Genomic DNA, 10,541 nt, shown 5'->3' with positions numbered 1-10,541 from the left:
ACAAGCTTGGCACACCTGTATTTGGGGAGTTTTTCCCCATTCGTCTCTGCAGATCCTGTCAAGCTCTGTCAGGTTGAATAGGGAGGGTAGCTGCACAGCTGTTTTCAGGTCTCTCCAGAGATGTTTGATCGGGTTCAAGTCCAGGCTCTGGACTCAAGGACATTCAGAGACTTGTCCCGAAGCCACTCCTGTGTTGTCTTGGCTGTGTACTTAGGGTTGTTGTCTTGTTGGAAGGTTGAACCTTCGCCTCAGTCTGAGGTCCTGAGCGCTCTGGAGCAGGTTTTCATCAAGGATCTCTCTGTACTTTGATCCATTCATCTTTCCCTCGATCCTGACGAGTCTCCCAGTCCCTGCCGCTGAAAAACATCCCCACAGCATGATGCTGCCACCATCATGCTTCACCGTAAAAATGGTGCCAGGTTTTCTCCAGATGTGACACTTGGCATTCAAGCAAAAGAGTTTAATCTTGGTTTCATCAGACAAGGGAATCGTGTTTCTCATGGTCTGAGAGTCTTTAGGTGCCTTTTGGCAAACTCCAAGCGGGCTGTCATGTGCCTTTTACTGATGAGTGGCTTCCGTCTGGCCACTCTAACATAAAGGTCTGATAAAGGCCCTGACCTGTTCACCGGACATGCTACCTGCTGTTTTCAACTCTCTAGAGACAGCAGGAGCAGTAGAGATACTCTCAATGATCGGCTATGAAAAGCCAACTGACATTTACTCCTGAGGTGCTGACCTGTTGCACCCTCGACAACTACTGTGATTATTATTATTTGACTATGCTGGTCATTTATGAACATTTGAATTTCCTGGCCATGTTCTGTTATAATCTCCACCCGGCACAGCGAGAAGAGGACTGGCCACCCCTCATAGCCTGGTTCCTCTCTAGGTTTCTTCCTAGGTTTTGGCCTTTCTAGGGAGTTTTTCCAAGCCACCGTGCTTCTACACCTGCATTGCTTGCTGTTTGGGGTTTTAGGCTGGGTTTCTGTACAGCACTTTGAGATATCAGCTGATGTAAGAAGGGCTATATAAATACATTTCATTTGATTGGTGGAGTGCTGCAGAGATGGTTGTCCTTCTGGAAGATTCTCCCATTTCCACACAGGAACTCTGGAGCTCTGTCAGAGTGACCATTGCATTCTTGATCACCTCCCTGACCAAGGCCCTTCTCCCCTCAGTTTGGCCATGCGGACAGCTCTAGGAAGAGTCTTGGGGTTTCCAAACTTCTTCCATTTAAGAATGATAGAGGCCACTGTATTCTTGGGGACCTTCAATGCTGCAGAAATGTTTTGGTACCCTTCCCCAGGTCTGTTCCTTGACACAATCCTGTTTCGGAGCTCTACGGACAATTCCTTCGACCTCATGACTTGGTTTTTGCTCTGACATACACTGTCAACTGTGCTACCTTATATAGACAGATGTGTGCTTTTCCAAATCATGTCCAATCTATTGAATTTACCACAGGTGGACTTCAATCAAGATGTAGAAACGTCTGAAGGATGATCAATGGAAACAGGATGCACCTGAGCTCAATTTCGAGTCTCATAGCAAAGGGTCTGACTACTTAAGTAAATAAGGTATTTCTGTTTTTTAATTTTAGTTAATTTGCTAAAATCTCCTAAAACCTATTGTGTGTAGATTGATGTGGGGAATAAAAAAAAAAATCTATTTTAGAATAAGGCTTTAACGTAACAAAATGTGGAAAAAGTCAAGGGGTTTGAATACTTTCCAAATGCACTGTATATTTATCAGCATTGCTTTAAAAAGTAAAGTAAAATGTTTTAAACTTTTTCCACTACCACAAAAATAGTTTTAAAGACTTAAAGTAAGCCCCACAACTTCATGTAAAGTTACCATCTAGTTCAACTTAATATTTCGATTTACATGGAATTGATGTAATTGCTTGTAACCCAGTTGTGGTAAATTGGATAGGTATTTTCATAGTAAAAAATATAAATGGAGTAAGAAAAAAATAGTTGTGTTTACAGGAAATATTTGGTTGTATTTGTTATTCATTAGAAAGGGAAATTAAGTTAAGTGTTGGGAGAAATAGGTTGCACCAACTGGAAATAGTATTATAGGTTCTCTAATAATCAAATAAAACAGCTGGCATTGAATCCTATGTTTGGTTTCAACAAATGTAGTATTTTCCCTTGAGAAAACCTAACTAATTTACTTGTAACCAGATGTAATTTTAGATTGATCCAAAGACACATTTTTTTAAGTGTAGGTTATATTTCATAATATCCCAAAAAGGGTTCAAAGGCTGGCTTAAGGCTCCCATACTGTCCTCAAAAACCATGATATGTTTAACAACCGTGTGATGCAATAATGACAACGTTTTGTGTTGTGATAACACGTATTTCTCATGACTGCTCTGAGGATGCGGGCAGGGGCGAAAATCTGATATCAACTTTGGAGGGGACAATTACATGAAATTTTCTCAAGAGCAATTCCTGAGGGGGACACCAAAAGTAGTGCTGTAACACATAGCCTACATTGTAATATGGTAAATGTATATTGAGGAACCAAAGAAATAAGGTGTTTGCCGTACTCCTAACTACCGGTACCCAAAACTACACAACTAATCACAACAGCAATACCATTGCCTTTAACAAATCTTAGTTCAGTCACCAGTTTAAGTTGAGAGTGGGGGTATCCATGGCATTTTCCAATTATGTTCCTATTTTACAAGTAAAAAAAATTGAGAACCTTTCATAATGTTGCCAAACAAAGACTCAACAAACTTACCTGAGACTCCCTGTCTCTGCCAGTCTGTCCCTGCATATCTGTCCCCAACTCTGCTGTCTGTGTGCCATCTGTTGCCTGCTCTGCCTAATGACATTATTGTGAAACATTTCCATTAGAATTTAATTTCTTTCTTATGAACATTTTATCAACTAGTCTTTGAGATATTAGGCTACTAGGGTTCTTACTATGCGTTTTGGTGTATTGAAAAATACTCTGATGTCCGTCTTTTATTTTTCTGCCATTTTTCTACCTGGCTGGCTGGCTGGCTACACACACAGTGTGTAGGTTATTTACAGTAGGAGATGGGCTTCTATCATCTTCTATCATTCTATTTGGGCTTCGATCTAAAAGGTAGCTAACAAATGTGAAACGGATTAAAATGACAAGAGTTGACAGCTGTATGAGTTCACCATTTACACAACATATGCTGCAACCTTTTGTAATTTTAATAGTTTGTTTCATATTGGCTGGCTTCCAACAATAGCCGAATTTGCAAAGCTAGCGAGCACCAATTCAGTTTCAGTGGTGTTTGCTATAATCTTTGCTACCCGGGTTAAATAAAGGTGAAATAAAATAAATAAATAAATAAAACTTCACTTGCGACAATTTAGCTTTTGCAACGAGACCATTAAATATATTTAAGACAATGGTAGAAGAGAGTGTAGTTCTGTTCAGTTTGGATTTCAGTTTATCGCTAACCTTATCACAGGGACTTTGAAGCACTAACTTACATCATCTGCATGCTGATTCCATTTTTGACGAGGCCACATAAATGGAATAGGTACTAGCTAGCTTAATAGTTAATATTTGCGCGCTAGCTCTGCATATTCAGCTAGTGTGTGTGCGCGATTGACTAGATTAACCTCACGTCAGTTACGTGCATTGAGTGCCTTTCAGACAGTAGATACGACCTCTACATTACCTAGCAAGCTAAGGAACTGGCAGTGGATCAAACCATTGTGAGGCAAAGGGTGGGGGGGGTTGCAATCTTTTGAAACTTAAAAACGCGCAATTAAGTGTCTATAATCAGCACAATTGCTTTCATTGCGTATTATTAATATTATTTAAATTACATAGTTATGTTTCAGTAATATATTGGGGGGGACAAATCATATTTTTCCCAGGATGGGGGGGTCGAAAAGAGAGACTGGAAAATGCATGCATCATCTCAAGTGGAAAGTCAAGCTATAGGACAGGGGTAGGCAACCCTGGTCCTGGAGTGCCACAGGCAGGGGTGCAACTATGGTTTTAGAAGTAGGGGACATAATTCTTATTGTTATATATTTTTTTTTATCCAGTCAGATAAACACTCCAAACAACCTATCCAACCACTCGGAGGCGTCCGCATGGTCTTAAAGCACACCGTTGCCTCGTTTGTTTCACATTCCAATGATAAAACTGGGGGTAACAGAGGGCCCCCTGAGTGGCGCTGCGGTCTAAGGCACTGCATCACAGTGCTAGAGGCGTCACTACAGACCTGGGTTCAGTCCCAGGCTGTATCACAACCGGCCGTGATCGGGAGTCCCATAGGGTGGTCCATAATTGGCCCAGCAATGTCTGGGTTAGAGGAGGGTTTGGCCGGGGGGGACTTTACTTGGCTCATCGCGCTCTAGCGACTCCTTGTGGTAGGACAGGCGCCTGCAGGCGGACCTCGGTTGTCAGTTGAACAATGTTTCCTCTGACACATTGGTGCGGCTGGCTTCCAGGTTAAGCAGGCGGGTGTTAAATCTTCTTACATCTAGCGGTTCCGCTAGCGGAACGCCTCGCCAATATCCAATGGAAGAACGTGGCGCGAAATACAAATACCTCAAAAATGCAATAATTTCAATTTTTCAAACATACGACTATTTTACACCATTTTAAAGACAAGACTCTCGTTAATCTAACCACATTGTCCGATTTAAAAAAGGCTTTACAGCGAAAGCAAAACATTAGATTATGTTAGGAGAGTACATAGCCAAAAACAATCACACAGCCATTTTCCAAGCAAGCATATCTTTTACAAAAACCCAAAACACAGCTAAATGAAGCACTAACCTTTGATGATCTTCATCAGATGACCCTCCTAGGACATTATGTTATACAATACATGTTTTGTTCAATCAAGTTCATATTTATATCCAAAAACAGCTTTTTACACTGGCATGTGATGTTCAAAACATGCATTCCCACCCAAAACTTACGGTGAATTTACTAAATTACTCATCATAAACGTTGACAAAATACAGAACAATTATTTTAAGAATTATAGATGCAGAACTCCTTTATGCAATTGCTATGTCAGATTTTAAAATAGCTTTTCGGCGAAAGCACATTTTGCAATATTCTGAGTACATAGCTCAGCCATCATGGCTAGCTATTTTGACACCCGCCAAGTTCGGGGCTCACTAAACTCAGAATTAGTATTAGAAAAACTGTATTACCTTTGCTGACCTTCGTCAGAATGCACTCCCAGGACTGCTACTTCCACAAGAAATGTTGTTTTTGCTCCTAATAATCCATAGTTATGTCCAAATACCTCTGTTTTGTTCATGTGTTCAGGTCACTAGCCAAAGGGTAACGCGCGAGCACATTTCAAGACAAAAAAAATCAAAATGTTCTATTACATTACGTACTTAGAAGCATGTCAAACGCTGTTTAAAATCAATTTTTATGTTTTTTTTCTCGTAAAATAGCGATAATATTCCAACCGGACAATAGTGTATTCATTCAAAGAGGAAAAAAAAATAGCATGGTCGCGTGAAACGCGCATATCCAATCTCTTTGTCAGCAGGCAGACCACTGACAAACTGAGCTACTATACTCTGCCCAGAGACAGAAGACGCCTCAATCTGCTTTCTGAAGGCTTTAGAGAGCCAATGGAAGCCTTAGAAAGTGCCACGTAACCCCACAGATACAGTAGTTTCGAAAGGGACTAGAAAGAAGAACTACAAATTCTTAGACAGGCCACTTCCTGCTTGGTGTCTTCTCAGGTTTTTGCCTGCCATATGAGTTCTGTTATTCTCACAGACACCATTCAAACTGTTTTAGAAACGTCACAATGTTTTCTATCCAAATCTATTAATAATATGCATATTCTCGTTTCTGGGCAAGAGTAGTAACCAGTTTAAATCGGGTACGTTTTTTCCATCCGGCCGTAAAAATACTGCCCCCTATCCCAAACAGGTTATTAAGAAGAATAGTTTGGCAGGTCATGTTTCGGAGGATGCTTGACCTTCGACCTTCACCTCCAGAGCCCATTGGGGAGTTGGAGCATTGAGAAAAGATCGAAAAAGGGGGTAAAAAAATGCTACTTCAGAATGTGGGGGGATATGCCCCCCATGTCCCCAGTGAAAGTTGTGCCTCTGGCTGCAGGCACTTCAACTGGAAGAGCAGTTGTGTTGAATTTAGACAATCAGCTGGAACAAAATCCTGCAGAACCTGCGGCACTCCAGGAACAGGATTCTCTACCCCTGCCATAGGATATCAAATCTGCCTGAAATAAAGAAATAACAACAAAGAAAAGAGGAAAGCATAAATCAATACAGTATTGTGCTGCAGCATATGAGGTTTGTATCCAAAACATTATACACTGCTCAAAAAAATAAAGGGAACACTTAATTAAACAACACAATGTAACTCCAAGTCAATCACACTTCTGTGAAATCAAACTTTCCACTTAGGAAGCAACACTGATTGACAATACATTTCACATGCTGTTGTGCAAATGGAATAGACAACAGGTGGAAATTATAGGCAATAAGGAAGACACCCCCAATAAAGTAGTGGTTCTGCAGGTGGTGACCACAGACAACTTCTCAGTTCATATGCTTCCTGGCTGATGTTTTGGTCACTTTTGAATGCTGGCGGTGCTTTCACTCTAGTGGTAGCATGAGACGGAGTCTACAACCCACACAAGTGGCTCAGGTAGTGCAGCTCATCCAGGATGGCACATCAACGCGAGCTGTGGCAAGAAGGTTTGCTGTGTCAATCAGCGTAGTGTCCAGAGCATGGAGGCGCTACCAGGAGACAGGCCAGTACATCAGGAGACGTGGAGGAGGCCGTAGGAAGGCAACAACCCAGCAGCAGGACCGCTACCTCCACCTTTGTGCAAGGAGGAGCAGGAGAAGCACTGCCAGAGACCTGCAAAATGACCTCCAGCAGGCCACAAATGTGCATGTGTCTGCTCAAACGGTCAGAAACAGACTCCATGAGGGTGGTATGAGGGCCCGACGTCCACAGGTGGGGGTTGTGCTTACAGCCCAACACCGTGCAGGACGTTTGGCATTTGCCAGAGAACACCAAGATTGGCAAATTCGCCACTGGCGCCCTGTGCTCTTCACAGATGAAAGCAGGTTCACACTGAGTACGTGACAGATGTGACAGAGTCTGGAGACGCCGTGGAGAACGTTCTGCTGCCTGCAACATCCTCCAGCATGACCGGTTTGGCGGTGGGTCAGTCATGGTTTGGGGTGGCATTTCTTTGGGGGGCCGCACAACCCTCCATGTGCTCGCCAGAGGTAGCCTGACTGCCATTAGGTACCGAGATGAGATCCTCAGACCCCTTGTGAGACCATATGCTGGTGCGGTTGGCCCTGGGTTCCTCCAATGCAAGACAATGCTAGACCTCATGTGGCTGGAGTGTGTCAGCAGTTCCTGCAAGAGGAAGGCATTGATGCTATGGACTGGCCCGCCCGTTCCCCAGACCTGAATCCAATTGAGCACATCTGGGACATCATGTCTCACTCCATCCACCAACACCACGTTGCACCACAGACTGTCCAGGAGTTGGCGGATGCTTTAGTCCAGGTCTGGGAGGAGATCCTTCAGGAGACCATCCGCCACCTCATCAGGAGCATGCACAGGCGTTGTAGGGAGGTCATACAGGCACGTGGAGGCCACACACACTACTGAGCCTCATTTTGACTTGTTTTAAGGACTTTTCATCAAAGTTGGATCAGCCTGTAGTGTGGTTTTCCACTTTAATTTTGAGTGTGACTCCAAATCCAGACCTCCATGGGTTGATAAATTGGATTTCCATTGATTATTTTTGTGTGATTTTGTTGTCAGCACATTCAACTATGTAAAGACAAAAGTATTTAATAAGATTATTTCTTTCATTCAGATCTAGGATGTGTTGTTTAAGTGTTCCCTTTATTTTTTTGAGCAGTATGTATACATTTTCAGAAATGTTGTAAAGTAGCTTTTATTGTTTAAATAACTTATGAAAGAGATTGGTGTATTTGTTCACTATCTAATCAAGGCATGTGGTTATTCAATGACATACATGTAGAGTATTTCTTTTGCACCGTCAAAAATATATTTTTACCCTCCTTTTTCGTGACATCCAATTGCAATCGATTACGATCTTGTCTCATCGCTGCAACTTCCCAACAGGCTTGGGAGAGGCGAAAGTCAAGTCATGCGTCCTCCGAAACATGACATGCAAAACGGTACCTCTTAACCCGGAATCCAGCCGCACCAATGTGTCAGAGGAAATGCTGTTCAACTGACAACGGAAGTCAGCCTGCAGGCGCCCGGCTCGCCACAATGAGTCGCTAGAGCACGATGAGCCAAGTAAAGGCCCCCTGCCAAACCCTTCCCTAACCCAGACGACGCTGGGCCAATTCTGCCCCGCCCTATGGGACCCCCAGTCATGGACGGTTGTGACACAGCCTGGAGTCAAACCCAGGTCTGTGGTGACACCAAAAGCACTGTGATGCAGTGCCTTAGACCACTGCGCCACTCAGGAGGCCAAGTTGAAAACTTTAAGAGTTGAATGGGGTACATTGAAACCACCTAGCCATCAGAAGCTAACCAGCTAATTAGCTACAAGCTATTTAGTCATTGTTAGCCACTGCTAGCGGCCTTTACCTTCTGCACAGATACCAGCCCTTTTTTTAGCCTGGATAATACTCGCCAGCCTACCAGTATCGGACTGTCTCTCCACTACAACGCCGGATTCCTGCCGTAATCCCAGGACTCCTGATCTTCACAGCTAGCTAGCACCCACCGAGTTACCTAGTACTGAAGCTATCCCTGAGGCCCACCTCCCGGCCTACTCAGTTGTTCACCCGGACTCCACCCAAACACGGCTAGAACCCACTACTCCACCGGATCCTCCCCGTAAGCTCTGGAACTTGGCAACAGATCACCGCTGCTACCGAGTGGCTATAGTGGCTAATTCCCCTGCCCCGAAGCTAGCACCAGTTATCGGTTGAAAAACATGCATTTAGTTTTACTAGCGTTTAAGAGCAACTGGAGGCCATGGAAGGAGTGTTGTATGGCATTGAAGCTAGTTTGGAGGTTTGTTAACACAGTGTCCAAAGAAGGGCCAGATGTATACAGATATACGGTTATGATATCGTTTAATACCTTGAGCGTGGCTGCGGTGCACCCGTGACCGGCTCGGAAACCGGATTGCATAGCGGAGAAGGTACGGTGGGATTCGAAATGGTCAGTGATCTGTTTATTAACTTGGCTTTTGAAGACTTTAGATAGACAGGGCAGGATGGATATAGGTCTGTAACAGTTTGGGTCTAGAGTGTTACCCCCTTTAAAGAGGGGGATGACCGCGGCAGCTTTCCAATCTTTAGGGATCTCAGACGATACGAAAGAGAGGTTGAACAGACTGGTAATAGGGGTTGCAACAATGGCGGCGGATAATTTTAGAAAGAGAGGGTCCAGATTGTCTAGCCCAGCTGATTTGTACGGGTCCAGATTTTGCAGCTCTTTCAGAACATCTGGTATCTGGATTTGGGTGAAGGAGAAGCTGGGGAGGCTTGGGCAAGTAGCTGCTGTGGGTGCAGAGCTGTTGGTCGGGGTTGGGGTAGACAGGAGGAAAGCATTGCCAGCCGTAGAGAAATGCTTATTGAAATGTTCAATTATCATGGATTTATCGGTGGTGACCGTGTCGCCTTGCCTCAGTGCAGTGGGCAGCTGGGAGGAGGTGCTCTTATTCTCCATGGACTTTACAGTGTCCCAAAACTTTTTGGAGTTAGAGCTACAGGATGCAAATTTCTGTTTGAAAAGGCTAACCTTTGCTTTCCTGACTGACTGTGTGTATTGGTTCCTGACTTCCCTGAAAAGTTGCATATCACGGGGACTATTAGATGCTAGTGCAGTCCGCCACAGGATGTTTTTGTGCTGGTCGAGGGCAGTCAGGTCTGGAGTGAACCAAGGGCTATATCTGTTCTTAGTTCTACATTTTTTGAAAGGGGCTTTCGTATTTAAGGTGGTGAGGAAATTACTTTTAAAGAACGACCAGGCATCCTCCACTGACGGGATGAGGTCAATATCCTTCCAGGATACCCGGGCCAGGTCGCAGAAGTGTTTTAGGGAGCATTTGACAGTGATGAGGGGTGGTCGTTTGACCGCAGATCCATAGCGGATGCAGGCAATGAGGCAATCGCTGAGATCCTGATTGAAAACAGCAGAGGTGTATTTGGAGAGCAAGTTGGTCAGGATAATATATATGAGGGTGCCAATGTTTATGGATTTAGGGTAGTGTCTGGTGGGTTCCTTGATAATTTGTGTGAGATTGAGGGCATCTAGCTTAGATTGTAGGACTGCAGGGGTGTTAAGCATATCCCAGTTTAAGTCACCTAACAGAACGAACTCTCAAGATAGATGGGGGGCAATCAATTCACATATGGTGTCCAGCCACAGCTGGGAGCTGTGGGGGTCTATAACATGTGGCAACAGTGAGAGACTTATTTCTGGAGAGATTAATTTTTAAAATTAGAAGCTCAAACTGGGCATAGACCTGGAAAGTATGACAGAACTGTGCAGGCTATCTCTGCAGTAGATTG

Source organism: Salmo salar, chromosome 10 (assembly GCF_965601325.2).
Source record: "Salmo salar chromosome 10, fSalSal1, whole genome shotgun sequence".
NCBI lineage: Eukaryota > Metazoa > Chordata > Actinopteri > Salmoniformes > Salmonidae > Salmo > Salmo salar.
This window is presented reverse-complemented; position numbering follows the sequence as displayed.